Source organism: Haliaeetus albicilla, chromosome 21, assembly GCF_947461875.1.
Source record: "Haliaeetus albicilla chromosome 21, bHalAlb1.1, whole genome shotgun sequence".
Classification (NCBI taxonomy): Eukaryota; Metazoa; Chordata; class Aves; order Accipitriformes; family Accipitridae; genus Haliaeetus; species Haliaeetus albicilla.
In genome coordinates this window covers 21,056,087-21,078,817 of record NC_091503.1, presented here as the reverse complement: position 1 = coordinate 21,078,817, position 22,731 = coordinate 21,056,087, and the positions used below count along the sequence as shown (strand labels likewise).

Genomic DNA, 22,731 nt, shown 5'->3' with positions numbered 1-22,731 from the left:
AGACAAGACAAGTACTGACCTGTGTCCCTCTAATAGCTATGGAGGAGTAGGTCTTTTTTTAAGGAATAAAATAATTCCTGAAAGTATTTTTCCCGCATGAGGTTGCAGTAAACATAAGTAGAAATTTACCAATTTTTCACTGAGCTTGTTAAGCAGGGCAGATATTTTTCCCTCCCTGAGCCCTAAATGCGATGCACAGATTCAGCCCCCATGCCTTCCAGCTCTAGCAGTTACTCTGAGGATGGGATGTGCTAGAAGCCAAGGTCATCAGCAGTGAAAGCCTGCATCTTCGCACTCCCTCATGCGTGTCCCTCCGGCTCCTGCAGTTTCCTTTCCTGGCAGCAGCTGCTCCTGCTCTTCATCCTGCTTTTAAAAGCAGTAAGGAATGGGAAAGTGAGGGTAATAGTGAGTGAACAGCAGCAGCGTAATCTTGCAAATGAGCCATCACAACATGTCCAGCTAGCATGTTCTGTGTAGCTCCACGTTCGGTATGTCACACCTAACAAACAAACTCGAATACCTAGAAATACCTAGAAACTTCTACTCTTATGTAAAATTTGCTTGAAATAAGCAAAAGTTATTGGAGATAGGGATGCACGGACAGATAGACAGATGGAACATGGTCCTATACATTCTATTTATACAGAAACGTGAATAAAAAGAGTATTATTGTGGAGCTGTTGAAAGGCACTGGGTTTGTTAAAGAAATTCAGCTGGGCAGCCCCAAGTCCAGCTTTCCATACACATCAGTGTGACAGCGTGATCAATGCCAACGTTTTCCTTCAGAGGCAGCTCAGCATCCCGTGCAGTTCTTCTCCTCCTAGCTCACCCTGAAAGGGAGCACAAGACATGGCAGGTTTTTCTCCAGGAGGCTACAGCTGAGATGACCTTCCCCACCCTCCAAATTAACCTCATCCCAGACTCTTCAAATGAGTTGAGGGCAACCTGAAGCGGTTCTTCCTAGAGGACCGAGCTGACCTGAAATCCGCGATGTGTACCTGTATGACCCACCAGTAATGACTCACCCCACTCTGCTAGTTAGAGCTCATGCTTCGCCTCTGGGGAGGAGGTGTTAGAGATAAGGCTGCAGGATAAGATAGGATCTAACTCTGGACTTTTTTCAGCCTAAATAGTGCAGTCTGTGCGATGCCCGGTTCTCTACAGATACTCCTCAAATCTTTCAAACAAGAGCTCCTGCAAAGACACAGCGTTCCTTAGCCTGTGCAATACATAATACACACAGGAGAGTGAGTGGGGAAAAAAAGACTATCTCCATAAGAGTTAAAGCTGCACTGCCAAGTTCCTGGAAGTTATAGCTTAACATCCTGAAGACTATCAAGACGGTGGCTTGGTAGCACTTAGTATAAAATAGAACATTTCCGTTGGAAGAAACCTACAATGATCATCTAGCCCACTTCCTCCGAGTGAATTTCACATGAAGAATGCAGTTTCCATAACACTGACATTTTTCTAGATTATTTTGTTCTTATTTTTGTCAAAAATTTCTCTCTTCTCCCCCCCGCCCCAGACATCATCATTAAAGGCTTTCTGTGGCTCAGACTTGTTCCAGATCAGAATTCCTCAGATTGCTGGACTGACCTAAGCCGTTCATTCTGCGGCAGTTCCAGCTTAAACCCAATTGCCTTTTAGTGGCACATTGCCTCCCAGGAGCCCATGCCTCCTGTGATGCCCCGCAGTCTCCTCCTCCAGGGAGAGGATTTGCCGTGGGCACTGTGTCCCTACACATGCATTATGAGAGTTGGAGAGTTGTAGCCCAAACAGGGAATTAGGCGTTTGTGGGAAAAGTGGGAGCATAATGCTCCCCATCTTCAACTTCACTGTACCATGATCAGAAAATATGCTTTTCTGGTGACACAGTGTGTTTTGGATCAGTTTAATTTATCTCTCAGCTTGTTTCATGATGATATAAAAAATGCCACAAAAGCACATTTCCAAGATAATGCTTTTGGACTTTTGATCCCTAAAAAACTCAATTTCCTAATTTTTTTGTTCTCAATTTTCAACAATCGCAAATATTAATATCAGAATTTTCTTTCACGTTATAAATTCCTTTTTTTCCTGCAACTCTCACTACCTGTAACACTTTCTTGCTATCTTCCTATATATTTGCCTTTCTGTAATTACATACGATAAAACATTTTTCCCACGTGAATTATCACTAGGACCTAATCCCAGATCCCCAAATCCCATAGTAAAGATCTGGTCTCTCCAAGCTGACACAACAGTAGGCAATTCATTGAGCACAGACAGACACATCTTTTCCATGAACGCTTTTAGCATCATTGCTAAAACTGTCTTGCTAGCAATTTCAGCTAATAAGAAAATGAAGTTAGCGCAAAGCTTCTGAAAATAAATCATGCGGAAGACGTCTCTCTGCTTTAATAGAGATTGAATGCAGTCCATTTCTCTTTCCCCATGTCCCAAACAACACATCAAAACAATGTTTAGCAAGTGAGCTACATTTCACAACACACTCGCATCATAGATGGACGTAAAATAAGTTGCTTGGCAGCGTAAATCCCCGGGAGAGAGGAAAGTTGGTTGGTTTTGGGTTTTTTTCTGTCCAGCCTGGTTTCTCCCAGTACTTTAGGATTGCCCAAGATTATTCCATTATCTCATTTGTGTCTCCAGTGGCTGTTAACCCTCTGCGCTGCTTAAGAAGTGCTGCCACCAGAAGCCTTTTCCCCTGCCCCTTGAATTCACACTGCAGAAGTGTTGGGCAGCACTGCTGTTAATTCCCAGCATAGCCCGCCTAAGTTAGACTCAAACACTATGAAATCACAGGTGGGAGAGAGAGAGAGAGGTGCTTTAAAAAACAGGTACTCCAAGTTCTGTTTAACCAAGCAAGGGGAAAGGAGCTGGAGACATCATCCAGAGTGGGTCATCAATTCGCTGATTTTCCCCAATTTTTCAGTCTCAAAGATACTATTTTTGCAAGTGCACTGGTGGCTAAACGGTATGTGGAAAATGTTATATAACTTGAGATTTTTCTCTTCAAATTATGTGGCCTCCACAAAGTGGGTCTTGCTAAGTTCTCCCTGTGCTCCTTGGCAGGAGTAAATGTAGGCCAGGTCCCAGCATCTTCAGTATGGCCCATGGGGATTAGTCTCAGAAAATTTGGCCCATAAAACTCCTTCTCAGATTTCCCAACTTCTCTGCCCAAGAATATTAGGAACGTGGCACTTGAAGTCCATTTTCCCAAAACATTTGGTCTAGTCAAGTGCCTTCACACAATGTATGTGGCAAGCAGATGCAATGGGGTCACAAACACTGCCGAGACGAATGCTTAGCAATTCAGCAGAGGATGTGTGGTTTTGTTACTGCCTGCTGTTAGACGACTTCGTACACTGCTGGTAATTACTGTATCTGGGGTTTTTTTTGTTTGTTTGCTGATGCCTTACCCAGTAGCTTTGTTCATGGCAATAAAAATATTCCAAACAGCTTGGAAAACTTCCTTTGCTCTGACTTGAAAAGGCTGAATTCAGTTCCCAGGGAACTCAGTGGGAGCTGGATTAAGCTCTGTGGCAAAATCCTTTACCTCTTACCGTGCTGCCGCTGCGGCAGGTGCTGAATTTCCTTTTATTGATTGGTTAATTTATCCTTTTGTGGTAGCAATGTACCCAAATCCCCTAATTTTCTTCCCTGATGTAGTGTTTTTCTAAGCTCCTGTGACAGAAGAGACCCAGACCTTCTGCTCCTTCTCCAGCCTCCAGCCAGCTGAGAACCCCAAAGCTTCAGCTTTCCTAGGATTTGTCCTATACCAGAGTTCTCTGTGCCAGTCAAGGAGATTTGCAATATTTCTTACTCTTTTTTCACATACTCCATCTCTGGAGTACACCTATACATTTATGCTTACTCCAGAGTATCTTGCCCATCCAAATTACAGTTCTGGGTAGAACTGGAAACAAGGACATGCATGTCCTCTTACAGCCTAAGGGGGAAGAGGACAGACAAGGACTTTACAGGTAAGGTTTTTGTGTGAAATCTAAAAAAGAAATGGTGTATTTACCTTAACTAGTATCCATTCAAAGTTTGATACATAGGTACAATTATCCCCAGGACATAGGTTAGCAGACATCAGTTAAAAAGAAATAGAAGTATAGCATTTCTTCCTTCATAAGGAGTTCTGCCAGTCTTTGTTTTCCTGTCTTTCTTTGGTGCCCCTCAAACCCATTAGTTTGGTATCTTTGAAGTTTTTTAAAAAAAACAGCCTTCCATTTTGAAAAAACATGTCAAAATGAGAAGAAGGTAAAGCAACAGGGCTACCCAGAAAAAGAGCACTGTTTCTACAGAAATAACTCTGAAGAATTCTACGTAAATCACTAAATAAAAATCCTGTAAGATAATTAGAATGCCAAGGAATGGCAGCTCCTCTGCTGAATTTTTAGATCAACCAATACAATTTAATAATTACATCCACATTGAAGGTCTCTAACATTCATTTGAAAGATAATCTTCATATGCCATGTGGTGGAGTTCCATAAGACATGCTTGTTAAACGTGCTTGGGTTTGTTATTCTTTTCAGAACGTGGTGGTTAATTTAACTCTTGTTTGATATGTGCTGAAGTACCTACATTCGGGCACACCAACGATTCCTACTCTCTGATAATAAGATGTGAGACAAAGCATCATGATATTATTTGCAAATTGTGAAAGGTACAGGTGTCTGATCACACCCAGCAATTGTTATTGAACTGATTTTGATAGGGTTACTCTTGATTTATGCCTGTACATGTTAAGAAAGAAAACCATAATTTTCAGACAAACTTACCATGAAAAATGGCAATATAGCTTTGAGCAGAGTAGTTAGAATCTGTGTTTTGGGCTTTCTTTGTTTTACAGTACCTTTAATGAATATCATCTAACCACAGCAGCTGTAGATCTAGTCCTATAAAGCATGCCAAAATAATTAAAAGAAAAAAAGAAAAGTGCACATGTTCCCAAGTTTTGCCATTTTCCCACCACTGGAGAAAGAATTTCTAAAACAAGCCTTCCATAATCTTTTCAATGCTGAAATACCACAGGGCTGAAACAGAAGCTGTAAGCAGGCACCATGCCTCACAATAAAATAAAAATGTTCTGTTCAAACTGGAAGAAAAAAAAAAATAGCAAAGGCACTTTCACTCTGTGTTACTGTAAATTAATTTTAGAGATGGGCGCAAACCATAAAACACAGATTCAGACATAAACCTGGGAGCATACGGCTCAAAATAAAGCCGGATCATTGTATCCAGACCACCGTGGTTGCTGGCGAACAGGTAATAACTGATTAGTTAGCAAAGCCCACAGAACATCTATTCCATACGCCCCCTATCTCACAGTATATTTCCCGGTACACTACATCACTTTACATCCTGTACTGGTGCACCACAGACATTTCTAACACTTTAGGTCCCCGTGACAGGTATAAAAAATTTTTTAAAACAAGAGATATTCTTAAAGAACATAGCTGAGATAAAATTTTCACCCAAAAATTTGAGCCTCATTTATGGAATCTCCTACAAATCCATCTCATTTAGTGAAAGACAAATTCTAGTTAAAAGTCTAGCAAGAAAGAACATTCAAATAGAGTAACTCACCTAAAATATGACCCAAATCTGAATCTTTATGTTCACCAATTCCTGGCAGTTCCAGTTTAGTCTGGGACTAGAAACAGAAGCAGACAAATATATAAATACATGGGACTTTTTCTGAATGCATTCATACTGGACAAAACTGAAGAAATGCAGAAGATACGGTCATGTTTTTCATTTTAAGAAGAAGTAGTTTATTAAAGATAATCATTCAGCTAATCTAATGTGTTGCCAGTATTTGTTATTTGATACCAAGGAAATAAAAAGACTCAATAGAGCAACTCAGCTGACGGCAAGTAATAGGGAGCTAGGTCCTAGACACCCATATTGCCTCCTAAACCATAACAGTTCCTACATTGTTTAAAATATAAATCACACAAAGTGGTCAAAATCCAGCTTTAATTCTCAGTCTAATGATTACATTGGTCGATTTCCAAAACCACAGCTAAAGGCCATGAGAACTTTTAAAATATTTTCCCACCCATATATATATTGTCCCAAGCACTAAAAAAAAAAAAGAAAAAAGGAAAAAAAAAAAAAAAAGGGAAAAAAGCAAGCAACCAAGAAAGAAAAAGAACAACCATACTGAAAGCACAGTACTGAATTAAAACATTCAACATGGAGTTACTGGTCTGCAAGTGAGCTTTGAAATTACCAGAAGACATGATGATTTTGATTTAGCATCCCACTGAATTCTCAGAACTGTTCTGGAAGGTGGAAAGGGCCACATGTAGTGCCTTGGACCTCTTTACTATGGGTTTGAGGAGTTTCTGGTTTCTTTCTTTTCTTTTTTTTTTGCTTTCCTGTGTGAAACAGATTGTTCACAGAAAATTATTTCAAGAGCTTTCCTTTCACTTTTCTGTGCAGAGATACAACAGACTACTATTAGCAGCTGGTTCTGCATATGCCTAGAAGCCCATTCATTTCAAGCTACTTCCAGAATCAGGGCCTTGACATACAATAATTCCCTACAAATTCTGATATGTATGGTTTTTTCTTAAAATGTACTTTAAATTTCAAAATACCCCCAAATCCCTGCAAGTCTTCTCTCAGGAGAATAACTTTCTGGGGAATCATGACATTCTTCATAGTGTTCTGATAAAGCAGCAGCATGGCAAATACTTAGTCTGATGAAAAACCTGAATAATACCGAAATAAAAATATGAATACAAATTTACGAGCTGTATCAGTCATAATTAACCAGTCAGGAGAAATGTCAGTGTATACAGATCTGCTATGTGAAAAGTACTGAATATTTTAGCAATTCTTTAGGAAGGTACTGAACTTTTCTTGCAATTAATTATTCATCCATAAAACTTTCCTTTCCTTATTTCCTCCTCAAATTATTGCAGAACTTTCTTCTCCTCAGTGAGATCAGGAGTGTAATCACATGCATGCATACAGTACACAGACAAAAACACATACCCATAAAAAAAGCTTCAACAGATACCACCCCCAACTTCCCCCAGTTGTACATTTAATGCTTGCTGGTGCCATTAAGCAAACACAAAACAACAGCAAGCGCATTCTGTTGAAATGTTTAGCTAAATGGAACCAAAACAGTCACAGTTCACAATTTCATAAATACATTAATTAGAAGTGTCTCCAAATAGCATGTGATTTTGAATTATTAACATAAAACACTGCATTATAAATGACTGCAAATTGCATTCCTTAGTGCTCTCCATGCTTAATTTATTATGCCGTAGGAAAATTTGCAAATTACTTCACTGTTTTATATTTAATGGATAGTTTTATATGTATATTGTTTCATTAAGATAAAATTAAACCACAGTGTACATATTATATGCCTTTCCAGTGACATAAATGTCACTAGAGACCCTCATACTTTGTCAGGAGGGGAGCGTGCTTCTGTCATCTCCTAGATTTAATAAAGAAGTGAAGAGCAGGTTTGAGTTTCTGCCCTTTCCGTGCCCATCCATAATCGCTCCTTCCAGCCAGCCTGCAGAAAAGTTTCCTGCCCTTTGAAAGTATGGAGAGGGGCGGCGGAGCAGCCCTCCCTTCTCTGCCTCCCTGGTTTGAAGGCAAAAGAGGCTTTTTCCGCAGCGGCCTCTGCTTCTAGGGCGATGCAGTCGTCGTGCCACCTGTGTTTCGTGGGTGAGAAAGAAGGTAGCGAGCCAGGTGAGCCTCCTGACCTGAACCCCATGAGCAAAGACACCTCTGGAAAACCGTTTCAGTCTCCCAGGAAGAGGAAAAAAGGGCTGGCATGGGCTGGCATGCTACACTGCCAAGGTTTTTGCTGTTACATCTTCCTGCGGTGGGGAAAGGATGGAAATAAAACGTGCTAGGGAATCCTGGTGCGGCTAGGTGGGGGATAGACGCCTGGAGAAACACCGGGGAGAAGGGGGTGAAGGACATTGTACATAAAAGGAAAATCCATTAAAAATGTAACTATAAAGACATTCATCTTTGACAACTTCTTTGCATGTTGTCTGTTCTTAGCCATTTGTCTTCTCTATTTGTAAATTCCTCAGAAGAGGAATTGCCTCTAACTACGTGTTTGTAGAGTGCAGGTTACAATGGGGACTCAACTTCCCTGAAAACCTGAAATGCAAATAGAGCATAAATAATAGATATTATTTATGATACATAAATAAATAACATTGGGCCATGAAGAGGCATGCTAGATGTGTTTAAATAGGCTGTCCAATTCCCTGTTTTCTGAGAACTAATAATATCCCTTTGGTGGATGTGATAGATGTTGCTTTGAACTCACTTTCAGGCCATTTTATAAGATAGAAAAGGTACCGGTTACCTGTCTGCACAGGTTCCACGTAGTTTTCAGGTGCGTTTTCGTTTAATAAAAATATAGCACAATAAAATATTGCAGGATGGGTAGGAGGTGGAGAGATGGCACATTTGGGGAAAGCTATAAATTCTGCTTTAAGTTAAAATTGTATTAATGAAATTGAAGCTACAAGAAGATGCGTGCAAGAGAGAGAGACAGCCCTCTGAGCTATTCTTTTCAAGTAATGAAGATGAGACTCTGTCAGAGATTGAGGTGTCAAAACTGGAAGTGCTGGAACAAATTCACAAATTAAAGAGCAACAAGTCACCATGACCAGATGGCATACATCTGAGAGCTCTGAAGGAACTTAAGAATTAAGTGGTTGAGCTGCTAACAGAAAAATATGCAGCCTTTCATTAAACTGCTAGCATGCCAGAGGACAGGAGGTAACAAATACCTCGTCTCACAAAATCTGGAAGATGTGTTCCTGCGAGCTTGATTAAAGCTGTAGATTGCTTTTCTCTTTTAATCATCTTGGCTTCAGAGAGAAGTTCAGCACATCCAGCAGAAAGAGCTAGCCTCAGCCGATCGGGAGCCCCTGGTGAAGGCAAGCGCGAGGGTTTTGCTGACTCATCATACACTGGTGACCATTAACCTGGATACGGCTGGGGGGCCTTGCAAGGACTGACTTCAGTGATAATTAAAAACCAACTGCCCTAATTACCCCCTGCCTTCTTAAACATGGTTTAGCTTCCGCAAGTACCTATCCCTGGCAGTGTTTTCAGGATAGCTTAACTCTTTCCTTGGCATATTTATGAATGGGATGAGAGGACAAAGCTATTGTCTTTATAACCCAGGAATTTCCTTCTGGTTTTATGTCCTCCTTGCATTTCCTTATCATCCAAATAAGAAGCTTGCCGTGGTAGCATACAGAGGAGAAGGCACGGTGAGGAAAAAAACAGCTGAACACCTACCCGTGCAGCACGAGCCATATACTTGTATCATGGCACAGATTTTAAGGCGAGCGTTTGATCATCTAGTCCTGCGGTGCACAGCTGCTGTGCTGTTACTTCGTGTGCACGCCAGCACGCGGTCCGGCTGATGCACATGAAGCAGTGCGGACACGTCCCCACAGCCTCCGAGACACCCGGCATTCACGGATCAGCAGCGCGGGGCACCAGCAGCGCGTCCCTGCCTTTTCCTGCCCTGTACGCGTGGAGAACCCTGCCTCCCCAAAGGCAAGGCTGAGGGATGCAGACATCTCTGATCCCATCTTCTGGGGGTTAACAGAGCAGAGAGAGTTTTTGCATTATTATGCTCGTATCAGATTGACTAAAGCATATCTTCCTGCTAGATACTTAGCCTGGGACAGACGATATCAGGATTTGGGAAAGTCATCTCTACCGGTGAAGGTCTCTGCCAGTCATTGGCACTATTAAAAATATACTCCTCGCTTCTAAATTGAATACACCTGGCTTTCATGCCCAGCCACTTGTTCTTGTTGCATTCTTATGGTTAATGAAAGCCCTCAGGAAACAAGTTATCACTTTGAAGATTACAAATAGATTTCAAACTATCAAAACAAGAGCTGTGGGAGAACATTTTAGCCATCCCAAAAAACATTTTGAGATTTAAAACAAAAATACAGAAAAAAGAGGATGGGGTCCTGCCTCCACAGCAGAATCAATCCATGCCTTGTAAAAGCTTTCATTTGCGACAACTAGAGGCTCTCCTGCCATTTCAAAATATTCAGAACTGGAGAACTGTTATCTAGGATGCACAGAAGAGGAGGGCAAATATCCACTTGAGAACAACCAGTCACTTGGTGCTTCAGACATGCATTTCCAACATGTAAGAGCAAGACATGCCACTGCTTTGAGTGAACAACTCAAGCTATTATTCGGGGTGAAAGAGGCTCTCTTTCTAGTTTGGATGAAAAGTTCTATCTATGTTGACAATAAAACATATGCACATGCAGGAGGTTTTAGGTTTTACAAATAATTTTTTCCCACAAATTAAATGCTTTGTAAGAGAAAAACCCTGGCCATGAACACTTGCTTGCTTAGGGGCTTCACAGCATTCTGAAGTGACTTCTCTTGCAGCAGAGGATAGCTGTAAAGCAGATGTTGAGAACTCCTGATTTAGATGCATGGGCTGGGGCCAGCTCTTACCTTGCCAGTATTGTTCAGTCTTGCAGTCAGACTGGAGGTACAAATGCTTATGGATTCCTTGCTGAATGCAGGAGCATGAAGTCTGGGTTTTTTTCTCTGAAGTGGGTGGTCTAGAGAGTGAACCCTTTTCTTCCACAGATGCAACAGAGGAGTGATGTTTACATCAACTGTACACAATAACAACTTTGGGACTATGATGCTTTTTAACCCTAGGTTGTCTTCCTAGCTAGAGTTGATGGACTGGCATGAAGAAGGAGGAGGACTGCTGCTGTCTTCTGATAACTGTTGATAAACCTGTTTTCTCCTTCCCATGCATATACACTCACATTTTAAAGGAAAACATGGGCATTTCTTCCCGGGGAGGGAAGAAAAAGAGAAAAAATAACAGAGAGTGTTTTAAACTTTGGCTTCAGTTCTGGATATTCCTAGCACACGCATTTACAAGCGAGCAGTGGGGCATAAGCAGAAGTCCAAATCCTGCTAGTAGCAGGATGAGTGGGCTAGAGTAGACCATCATCTTTCATGTTTTCTCCCTCTGATGGATCTGCTGGAAAAGACGGCATATTTTTCATAATGTCTCAAAAGTCCTCACTTTTCTTTCATTATTAGCAAAGAGTCCTTTCTCCGCTATCCTTGCCTCAGTTTCCACCTTCAGAAAGGTAAGTTCTAGTAGATACATCCAAGAGCTCTGGATGGTCAAAGTCACTCAGTCTTCTCCTGGAATTGGCAATTATGATCACAAGTAGTGTTCTTTACCCTTCCAGTTGCAGGGAATGATGAGGGAAGAAACAGGAAGAGCCGGCAGATCAATACCTGGCTCTGAGCCTGGTGTCACAGGCAGAATTTGGGGGGGTTTTGATCATGGGTCAGTTTTCATGACACCAGGCCTGCTGGCAACAGACGGGGTACACCTGTCTCAAAGGGGGAAAAGATCTTTGCACAGGAGTTAACAGGGCTCATTGAAAGAGCTTTAAACTAGATTTGAAGGGGGAAAGAAATAAAAGCCGGCTCACTACAGATAAGCCTAGGGCAGCACGCCAAAGTCTGAGGGATGGTGTGCTAGCGAGGTCCTTTGGTCTGCCATCTCAGCAGAGGTAGGGGATGGAGATTCATGCAGCAGCAAAGATGCAAGTGTTACTGATGTGTTAGAAATCATGGAAGCGCCTGAAAATGGACACGTAAGAATTAGGGCTTCTCCCCTCAAAAAGGTGGCAGGATCAGTAGCCCAACTTAAGTGCATCTACACGAATGCACACAGCATGGGCAACAAACAGGAGGAGCTGGAAGCCATTGGGAGCAGGAAAACTATGATGTATTTGCCATCACAGAAACATGGTGGTATGACTCAAACAACCAGAGTGCTGAGATGGATGGCTATAAACTCTTCAGGAGGGCTAGGCAAGGAAGGAGAGGTGGTGGGGTAGTCCTGTATGTTAGGGAGTGTTTTGATCGTCTAGAACTTAATGATGCTGATGGTAGGGTCGAGTGTTTATGGGTGAGAATCAGGGAGAAGGCCAAGAAGGCAGATATCATGGTGGCAGTCTGTTAAAGACCACCCAACCAAGATGAAGAGGCAGATGAAATATTCTATAAGCAGCTGGGAGAAGTATCACAATCACTAGACCTTGTTCTCATGGGAGACTTTAACTTACCAGATGTCTGCTAGAAATACAACACAGCAGAGAGGAAACAGTCTAGGAGGTTTCTGGAGCATGTGGAAGATAACCTCCTGACACAGCTGGTGAGGGAGCCAACTAGGGAAGGCGCCCCGCTGGACCTGTTGTTTGCAGAGAAGGACTTGTGGGTGATGTGATGGCTGAGGGCCATCTTGGACACAGGGATCATGAAATGATGGGGGTTTTGATTCTTGGAGAAGTAAGGAGGGGGGTTAGCAGAACTGCCACCTTGGACTTCCAGTGAGCAGACTATGGCCTGTTTAGGGGCCGGGTTGACAGAGTCCCTTGGGAGGCAGTCCTGAAGGGCAAAGGAGTCCAGGAAGGCTGGACATTCTTCAAGAAGGAAAACTGAAAGGTGCAGGAGCAGGCCATTCCCATGTGCAGAAAGATGAGCCAGCAGGGAAGAAGACCGGCCTGGCTGAACAGAGCTTTGGCTGGAACTCAGTTAAAAAAGGAGAGTTTATGACCTTTGGAAGAAGGGGCAGGCAACTCAGAAGGGCTACAAGGATATTGTGAGGTTAAGCAGGGACAAAATTAGAAGGGCCAAAGCCCAACTAGAACTTAATCTGGTTACTGCTGTAAAAGACAACAAAAAATGTTTCTATAAATACATTAACAACAAGGGAGGGCTAAAGAGAATCTCCATCCTTTATTCGATATGGGGGGAAACATAGTGACAAAGGATAAGGAAAAGGCTGAGGTACTTACTTAATGCCTTCTTTGTCTCAGTCTTTAATGGTAAGACCAGTTGTTCTCCGGGTACCCAGCCCCCTGAGCTAGAAGACAGGGACAAGGAGCAGAATGAAGCCCCTCACAATCCAAGGGAAAATGGTTAGTGACCTGCTACACCACTTAGACACACATGAGTCTAAGTGGCCAGATGGGATCCACCCAAGGGTACTAAGGGAGCTGGTGGAAGTGCTCACCAAGTCCCTTTCAATTGTTTATCAGCAGTTTGGGCTAAACGGGGAGGTCCCAGTTGACTGGAAGTTAGCAAATGTAACACTCATCTACAAGAAGGGCTGGAAGGAGGATCTGGGGAAGTACAGGCCTGTCAGGCTGACCTCAGTGCCAGGACAGGTTATGGAACAGATCATCTTGTGTACCATCACATGGCATGTACAGGACAACCAGGTGATCAGGCCCAGTCAGCATGGGTTTATGAAAGGCAGGTCCTGCTTGACTAACATGATCTCCTTCTATGACAAGGTGACCCACTTAGTGGGTGAGGGAAGGGCTGTGGGTGTTGTCTACCTAGACGTTAGTAAAGCCTTTGACACCATTTCCCACAGCAGTCTCCTGGAGAAACTGGCTGTTCATGGCTTGGACAGGCATACTCTTCGCTGGGTAAAAAACTGGCTGGATGGCCAGGCCCAAAGAGTGGCGGTGAATGGAGCTAAATCCAGTTGGCAGTGGGTCACAAGTGGTGTTCCCCAGGGTTCAGTATTGGGGCCAGTTCTGTTTAATATCTATATCAATGATCTGGATGAGGAGATCGAGTGCACCCTCAGCAAGTTTGCAGACAACACCAAGTTGGGAGGCAGGGTTGATCTGCTTGAGGGTAGGAAGGCTCTACAGAGGGATCTGGATAGGCTGGATCGATGGGCTGAGGCCACTTGTATGAGGTTCAACAAGGCCAAGTGCCAGATCCTGCACTTGGGTCACACCAACCCCATGCAGCGCTACAGGCTTGGGGAAGAGTGGCTGGAAAGCTGCCCAGTGGAAAAGGACCTGGGGGTGCTGGTCAACAGCCGGCTGAATATGAGCCAGCAGTGTGCCCAGGTGGCCAAGAAGGCCAATGGCATCCTGGCCGGCATCAGAAATAGTGTGGCCAGCGGGAGCAGGGAAGTGATTGTCCCCCTTTACTTGGCACCAGTGATGCCACACCTCAAGTACTGTGTTCAGTTTTGGGCCCCTCACTACAAGACAGACGTTGAGGAGCTGGAGCGTGTCCAGAGAAGGACAACAAAGCTGGTCAAGGGTCTAGAGAACAAGTCTTATGAGGAGCAGCTGTTATTTAGCCTGGAGAAAAGGAGGCTGAGGGGAGACCTTATTGCTCTCTACAACTACCTGAAAGGAGGTTGTAGCAATGTGGGTGGGTATCAGTCTCTTCTCCCAAGTAACAAGCAATAGAACCAGAGGAAATGGTCTCAAGTTGCACCAGGGGAGGCTTAGATTGGATATTAGGAAAAATTTCTTCACCGAAAGGGTTGTCAAGCATTGGAACAGGCTGCCCAGGAAACTGATTGTGTTCACCATCCCTGGAGGTATTTAGAAGATGCATAGATGGGGCGCTTAGGGACATGGTTTAGTGGTGGACTTGGCAGTGCTAGGTTAATGGTTGGACTTGATGATATTAAAGGTCTTTTCCAATCTAAACGATTCTATGATTCTATGATTCTAATCCTAGGTTTTAGGTCACAATGGAAAGTCCCATCATGAGTGACTTTTGTATTTTCAAAATCCACTGGAGGAACCGCAAACAGATGTTCTTGCAGAAATGTGAAAAACAGGATATGTGTGGGAGTCCTCACTGGGAAGAATGGTGGCAGTCCTGCAGATTAAGTAATGGCCATAGGACTCACGCTCAGCAGAAATCAATGGCTTAAAAATAGCTAACCCTCCCAACATATTCCCTGCGCATTCTTTTCGTGGTGGTCACTTCCTTACCCTAAATCAGGCAATAAATATGGACAAATTCACAACTTGCTCTAATGACTTTTAACATAGAAATACAAGCTGCTTTTATGTTTTATCACAAATGAATTCCATGCATGATTATGAAAACCCAAGTTTTCCCATGCTTGACTCAAAAAAGGCCTATGCCAAAATTCTTGCAATCCCTAGGCTGGAGTAATGCAGCTTATGCTTCGTGAAGCTGTCACTGGAAAACTCCACATGGTTCAGAAAATAGATGTCTATCTTTTAAACGCTCTGCAGTAGTCACAGGCTGCTTTCAAATGAAGCTTGTGGTGCTGACTAAGACTGCTAGCTTTCTCCATAGTCAGGGACCCACTTTGCAAAGAGATGGCTGTTTTCTCTATGTCCCATTGCAGCCACCGTGCTCTGCGGGCTTCTTGCAGACCTTGATGCTCTCTCAGCAGAGGGTCTCAGCTAGTTGCACATCCCTCTGGCTGCATCTGCTGGATGTTTCAGAGTCGGTTCTATCTCTACGCTCTTTTGGAACCACCAGAAGCTCAATTTGATAAGCTTCAAGTTGGCCTGAATCATCTATCTGTTTTTCAAATCTCTAATTGGCTTTTGGCAAAATTTACCTCGGGCTCTATTTTTTACAGCATCTTTACTGTTAGCATTATTTCCTTCTGGTTAAAACTAGCGGAAGCAGGCAAGCGGCACAAATGCATGAAACTGTCAGAAAGCAGACAGATACTCAATGAAACTGAAATTATTTCTTTTGTGTAGTTAAAAGAGACTCAAATAATCAAATCAAGTTGACCCTGAGTGAAAACCAAGCTTGGTTTCTTGGCTCGTGAGCTGAAGCGGCTTCAGGAATTTCAGCCATGAGCCTACTGAACCAAAAGCACGTCCTTTGTAACACCCGGTGGAGCCAGGTATCCCTTGATATCCTCTTTCCCTAACACCATTTGGACACAGAGACCTGGACGCCGGCTGTGGGCCCAGGCAGGCACTAAGAAAGAGGGTTTGGAAAAAACAGTGTAATTTGTATGTGCTTACTACTGGGACAGCTCCCACTTGCTGGAGTTAATGGAGGTGGCAGCTCCAGTCTGGTGCCCGGCTTCTCCCCAACTCGCTTTCCTTCTCAATTCAGCTGAAACAGCGCAACTGGAAATTTGGGGGTATGCTGGGATCAGCCTAAAGCACTCCTCCAGCCAACGCAAGAGACTTCCACAGCGGATAGATAAGCTTGCTTCTGTTTGACATTGCACAGCACTTAGGGTAAGGTCGTTAACTTTTTCAGGCTGTAATTTCTTTCATTTTCTGGAAGTCTCAAGTCCCTGAGCTTTGCTCAAGACCCAGAATCTAATGTCTTTGTCTGTTTTCTCCCTGACAAGTCTCAGAGATATTAAAAATCAAAAGAAGACTCTAAGGAGCAAATAAAGCCTCTTTAAAGTACTATTTCACTTTTGTGTTAACTCACAGAAGCTTTTTGCTCTCTCTGCCTGGCCCCAGTCAGATCTTGCATAAAAGGGAAAAAATGCACTTAAAAGTGCTGTTTCCTTTCCACTTCCCCCTGCGCTTCAAATCATTAGTCTTTCTGCATTTCTCTTTTATTCCCAGACTGGCTTGTGCCGAATCAGATTATAATACATTAAACTGCCAAGAAACACAAAGCTCTCCAAAGTGCTCTTTGGGGTCTCCGTACATGTCTTCTCTCACTCTTTCCTGCAATAATTACTGCCATCTCAGGGTCAGCTCCTGTGTGCAGGTCCCACTCAGGCACGCTCAGCCTCACCTCCCATCACTGCAAAATGAATTCAGGATGGGGCTTGCCTGCGCATCGCCTGTGCTGTCATGTGCAGAAGCAAGGGAATTGCCTTGTCTGCAAGGATGCCCTGCCCTACTTTTCCAGGCTTGGTCCTCTTTTGCAGAAAGGGGCTTCTGCAGGTTCTTTAGAGAAATAGGGATAGTGGCCTTCCAAGCAACTTCTCTGGACATATCTTAATTCCCTCTACTAAAGGCAGGGCTGTCAAATCACAGCCCTGGCCTGATTGACATCTATGCCGAGGCTCCCCTGATTTCAGCCCCTGTGCAGTCTTGAGTGAATACAGCCAGTGCTGGGAGCAGTTCAACAGTATTTGTGCTTTCAGAAGGAAACACTGCCCTTAGCTTGGCCTTTACCCTGAGCAGGAAGAAGGCTGTATAGGGCTATCACCACTGGAAAGAACAGCCTCATCCGAAGGCAGCGCAGTGCGTAGAGTTGAAGATAAGGCTATTGCCAACCACATCAACGTCAGTCAGAAAGCACACAGAGATAATTCACAGCAAGGCGCTACCCTGAGTGTGGTTTGAGTCATTACTCACAAGTTATTGGAGAGCAGTAGCTCTGGTCTCCCCAAGTAGTACTTGCAGCTCTCCATAGGAGGGACAAGAGGAGCTCCGGGAGGGACTCAAGGGTGCAAACAGCCCTGATCTGCAGTGGTCAGGGCTGCTGTATCAGGCGGCTGCTAAAGCTCCTGCGAGATCTGCTGCTGCTGAGGAGGTCAAGTGAAAGAGGAACGATCCACAGCCCTGGGTGAGCTCTGCAGCTGGAAGCACCTGGGTACCACTTCTGACCACTCAACGCCATATGGCTCAGCATACAAGAGTGGTTCTGAAGCAAATAAGTCATAACAAGTTCTGCAGAGAATTTATTACTGGAAAAAAAAAAAAAAAAGAGAGAGAGAGAACAACCTGAACACTTGAAATCCAAAGAAACATCAATGTGCACTGAAGCCATGCTAGCAGCATTTTTGGGGGGCAGAATGCACCAAAACCCTTGGTGTTATCAAAATTGGCCATGTGCTTTTTGGTCAGGCCCTACTCCCAGAATAAATGTGCAAGGAAAGGAAAATATTTGTCTTTAAGCTACCACCACTGTCCCTTTCTTTCTTCTGGAGAAGGTGAGCCTACATTTCTTCTGAGAGTGTATGGATAGCAATGGTGAACTAAGAGGCACATGCTTCTACTACAGCTTTGTTAGCAAACTTGAATTCCCTCCTGAAACGCTACTCTCCTCCCAGTCCTGATCTCTTCTTCTGAAATGAAGCCTGCTCTCACATTTTTGTGGTGGTTTAATAATGTGGAAAAATGGGTCTATGATGGAAAGAGGGAAGTTTAAAATCCATTTCTGCTCTTGCCCTAAGCAGGAAATGAGCAGATAACCAGGCTTTCAGTTTGGGAGGTATCTAGCCTGCTGCAATGCCATGCCAATAAAGAAGCCTTTTTTCTATTTAAAGAAGTAATATAATAAAATATTGGTTCATTTCATTATAATAGCTAGGAAGGATTTGCTAGTTTCACAGCATAAATTTAGATTAATTTTTTAGATTTGACTACGTTATAAAAATTATATTGATTCTGAAATTATAATTTTAGATTGGTTCTGTCATTTTAGCCTATTAGCAGTCTTTAAATGAAGTGATCCAATGTTACAATCAATCTTATCTTCCATTATGCACTTCCTGGTGCTAAAAAGTGAGATCGATTCTAATTAACTACACTGGTTCAGTCATTTGGGTGGTTTGTTCAGAAAAAAAAAGTTACTGCCCTAATATCACTAAACAATTTATTATACATTTATGTACTGAATTTATATCCAAAATGAATGTCACTCCTATGGTAAAAACAATACAGTTGCAGCTCTCTAAAATATTAGGATGGCAACAGTAGTGATATTGGTTTAGCCAGTGCAGCACATGAAATATTTTCAGTGTCCACTTGAGCTTTAAGCAGCCAAGCAGGGTCAGCAAAAAATACTTCCTCTGCAGCACAGGCTATAAATCTATATGTACATTGAAAGCAACTTGGAAAATGGCATTTCCAATGTGCAGCTGTGGGCTAAGAGTACAGGTTTAAATGCTGCCTAAGAAGCCATGATGCTGAAAATAATGCTATGAAGCAAGCTGATGTGATTTAAATATGAATCAGCTCAAACTTATTTATTTCTTCCTGCACTTCCTAGCTTCAGCTTGCACTGATGTGCTGAGACTCCAGGGTCTGCTGGCAGAGACCTTAATACCCACCTCGCTCTGTGTCAGTGTCAAACTCTGTAGACCGCTGGCCTTCAAATGAACTACAGATGGTGTCATAGGTGCAAGGCAGTGGGGGACCAACATACTGTGATCCTACCTGAAATGAACCTGGAAGTCTGATGAACACCTGGAGAGAAAGGTGGAAGCCAGAAAGGTCTGCACCCCAATTTTAAAACAAAGACAGCAAAGGCTGACCTCAGATAAAACTTGAGGGAAATTGTATGTTGCTTGAATTTTATTCCCTAGTATGCTTAAATTATTCTTTTAAGTCAAACAAAAACTATTACCTCAAGTACCAGGCTGTTACTTTTCTCATCTATAATGCTTGTGCCTGGAGTCCTTTCTAACTTATTCCTTGCTTTTTCCTGCTACAGCTTTAAAGAAATGGAGCATATACACCCTCACCGCTAAATCAGCTCATCTATCTGTCACTCAGTGCAACTTAGAAACGATCTGCAGTTCAAGGGATGCTACACTTGCTTTTCCAATCACTGCCACTGCATCCTTTCGTGTGGAGTAACGTGTTGGGGAATGAGTCAAGAATAAGAAATCTGAGCCTGGCATCCTGCTGCAACATATTTCTTGACCTCCCTCCCTTCATACACCCTCACACATGCTTTGTTCCTATCCTTCTAATGGCATCATCTTACTAAGAAGCCAAATTGCTGAAAAGAACTGTGAAAGGGAGCAGTAGCTTTAAAATGCTTCACTTTTATTCTTGTTTCTTTGTTGCTTTTCTTTAAGATCTCGTCCTTGGGCATTCAATGGAAAAAAGATCTGAAAATTACTATGAGCCTCCGTGTCTGTCCCCTTTGAGCTGAAAAAGCATCTTGCCAAGGGGAAGAGAATCCTGCAGAGATAGGGAAAACTGGATGGCGGGTGGACCGGCACTGTACTTTCCTGTAGGCCCTCAAGTATTGCTGCCAGTCATCACGAAACTTGACAATAATTCTTAGGAAGGGGAAATCTTAGAACCTCATTTCTTGGTGGGCTCCTTTTATTCCTTCCCTGAACATGTCTCAATACTGAAGATGTTCTGGCTCAAAAGATTGACTTTGGATCCTGTGGAAAACCACTGCAGAAAACTACCTTAGATGCTGCTGGAAACTTTTCTATGGGAATCTCCAGTTTAAAAACTGGTGGTTTGTTAGTTCAGTGACAGAAAACTGTTTTACAAGTAAAAGTCTTTATTTCACTGTTACTGCTATTGCACTTGCATTACACACCATCATTATTTATTTCCCATCTTGTAAGAAGCCCTCGGGAGCCTCTCTCCACTGCCTTACACCTCGTGTAATCATTTACATCAGTGCAAAGCAAGTGCAAAACACTATCGCGTGGCTGCAAGCAGAAGTCTGACTCGGGCTGCGTTCCACCGCCCTCTTCCACAAGACAGAGCAGTGGAAAATGAGATTGAAAAGTTTCAAAGAGGGTCTGAGGGTATGGACACACACCACTCTTGTTTGCACAAGGCAAACAGCATTGGTTCACCTTTTTGCCTTTGACTGAAGGTTGCCTTCTTGTCGGCCGGTTGGTAGGGAACTCTCATTATGCCTGCAAAGCAGCGTTAGTGTTCGGTGCTGTGCAAGGCAGGAGAAGACGCTGCTGTGGTTGAACACCAGCCGGGGGAGACTCAGGTGTGACTCCTTTTCTATTCAGGTCACCTATGATGATGACAAGCCAGACCCACACTTGCAGCAGCAGAGCCTACACCGTTAACGTACCTGCTGAGATGGTGGTGGGACGCAGAGCCTGGCCCCATTTGGCAGTCCCCTGAAGTTTCCTGAATCTCACCACCAGCTGCACAAAGTGCTACAGACGTTTTGTCGGTAATGTGAGGCTGCCACAGACAATAATGCGTGGGGGATGTACCCTGCCCATGGCCCTTTGTGGGGTGGCAGGGGTTCCCTGCTGCTACAGCCCTGGGGAGCTACTGGGGTGTGCTGGGTCCCCTTCCATGCCCAGATTTCCTCCCAGCAGAGCAAGGCACCCCTCACCAGCTGGATTTCTAGGCACAAGGATGGTGTACTAAGGTGGGCATCGCTAGCGGGGTTGTGGGTGGGGAAAGGCCAGGTCCCAGGGCACCTGAAGAAGAAGATGGCTGGGGATGACGTGGAAGGAGACGACACCGCGTGGTCAATGTCACCTGGAAAACAAAGGATGTGGGAGAACGACGAGGTGAGAGATACCGCAAAAGAGAGGAGATGACATTTGTGCAGAAAAACTGCTTTTCTTTCTTTCCCATTTCACAGGCAGTGTGTCTATTAAATGTGGCTTTTGCTGCCAAAGGACTTGTCATATTACATTAGGTTTAGCAACTTCTGCTGTGGCAAAGTGTGCAGCGTCTCCCTTCACATAAAGAAAATATTTTCACAAGTCTGTTCAACCTGCTAACTGTGATTACAGACAGTTGGCCCCTGACATGACATCTATTGCTCCAGCTTCCAAGTAAGAGCCTCACAGCACTGCCCAGCCAGCTACCTGAAGAGCACATATGTGTGTGGAGACCTTAAACAAGTTTCTGCTAATGACTTCATTTTGTACCCTTTTAGTAGGTCTTTAGCAGCTTGATAGCAAAGATGCTACAGTAAAGTAGTAAAAATAAGAACTTAAAGAGTATGTGCAAGCTAAGACTTAATGTTGCCAAACCTCCTCTTTCTATGCTCACCTTGAAATGTATATTATAATTCATTATATCCATTCTCTGCCATGAGTGCTCTTTGCATGGATATTTCTACACAGCTCAGCAATTTTAATCATAACTGGGAATTACTGGAGGGGGGGAAGAGCTAAAAAAGCCATTGTCTACCTCCGTTTGTGAGACAATCTCACGCAGAGTGAAAAGGCAAGAGGGTGAGAAATGACACCAAAACTAGGGACAGTGCAACAGGGCAAGGTGTGCTGATGACAGCCACAAAGAAGAGGTTGACCTAGCTGGGTCTCCACATCAAGGAGTCCAAGAGAAGACTGGCCAGAGGGAAGTTTGCCAAGAAATGAAAACAAATTAACCTTAAAAAACCCAAAGCAGAGTATATAAGCAAAGTATATACTTCCCTGTTCCCTGCAGGAGATGGTGATCATGGTCACAACGTCTACTGGAAACAACTGCCGAGAGACTGATTTCTCCATTGCTGCACCCAGTAACTGTTCAGGCTACTGCAAGACATACCTATCTGTTTTCCCAGCAGCTGGGAAGACAGGAAGGATAACGAAGGCTTTGTCAGGACAAGAGAATATCATCTGGCAATTGTTTGGTTATTGATTGTTATGTGAAGGGGGATGTGTTGTTTTAAATTGGATTTGCTATTTTAAATATTTTGTACGACTTGCAATCATTTAAAAATGTGTTAAATAGCCTGGCTTTTAGCCTTCACTTGCCTTTCCCGCACAAGACGTTTGTAGGGTCTGAATTCTTACATGACTTGGCCTATGCTGTCTTACTTTTTGGCAGGTCACTTTGCTCTATTCTTTTCCAAACAGAAATTAAGCTTTGGCCGAGGGAGAAGCAGAGCAGAATGCAGCCTGCTGCAACAGCTTGTAGTGAGTTGGAAAGAACTCTGTGTTATAGATGAGAGCTGAGCAAATACCCTTTTTTTTTGGTTAATTTCACTGTCTTATTTTTAAACTTGCATGTGCATCTGCCAGCAGCACTGCATCTTGTTATAATATTCCTATTAAGCAGGTGGATGTATCGTGAGCAGAGAGAATTTAGTTCCATTTCAGTTAAGGGTATGCTCTTTAGTGATAGTGATTAAGTTTCTTCCATTTCTTCTGTTGGACTGGGAATTAAACTGATTCTGCAGCATCAGTCTGAACAGACTCCCTCA

General features: G+C 43.4%; 1 protein-coding gene and 1 long non-coding RNA gene across 4 annotated transcripts in view; one reads left to right on the top strand and one right to left on the bottom strand.

Moving 5' to 3' along the window:
* The window catches only part of LOC138690337 (uncharacterized), a 100,710-nt gene that overhangs the window by 28,615 nt on the left and 49,364 nt on the right, over positions 1-22,731 (bottom strand). For all 3 annotated transcript variants that reach the window (XR_011329180.1, XR_011329179.1, XR_011329181.1), the window contains 2 exons: positions 17,196-21,050; positions 5,602-5,668 (listed from right to left, as the gene is read on the bottom strand). This is a non-coding gene — a long non-coding RNA (uncharacterized lncRNA). The remainder of the gene's footprint in view (positions 1-5,601; positions 5,669-17,195; positions 21,051-22,731) is intronic.
* Positions 2,808-22,731, top strand: part of DEK (DEK proto-oncogene) — a 263,979-nt gene continuing 244,055 nt past the window's right edge. Inside the window, exon 1 of the mRNA XM_069809196.1 lies at positions 2,808-2,824. The gene's annotated coding sequence lies outside the window, so the exon portion shown is untranslated. The remainder of the gene's footprint in view (positions 2,825-22,731) is intronic.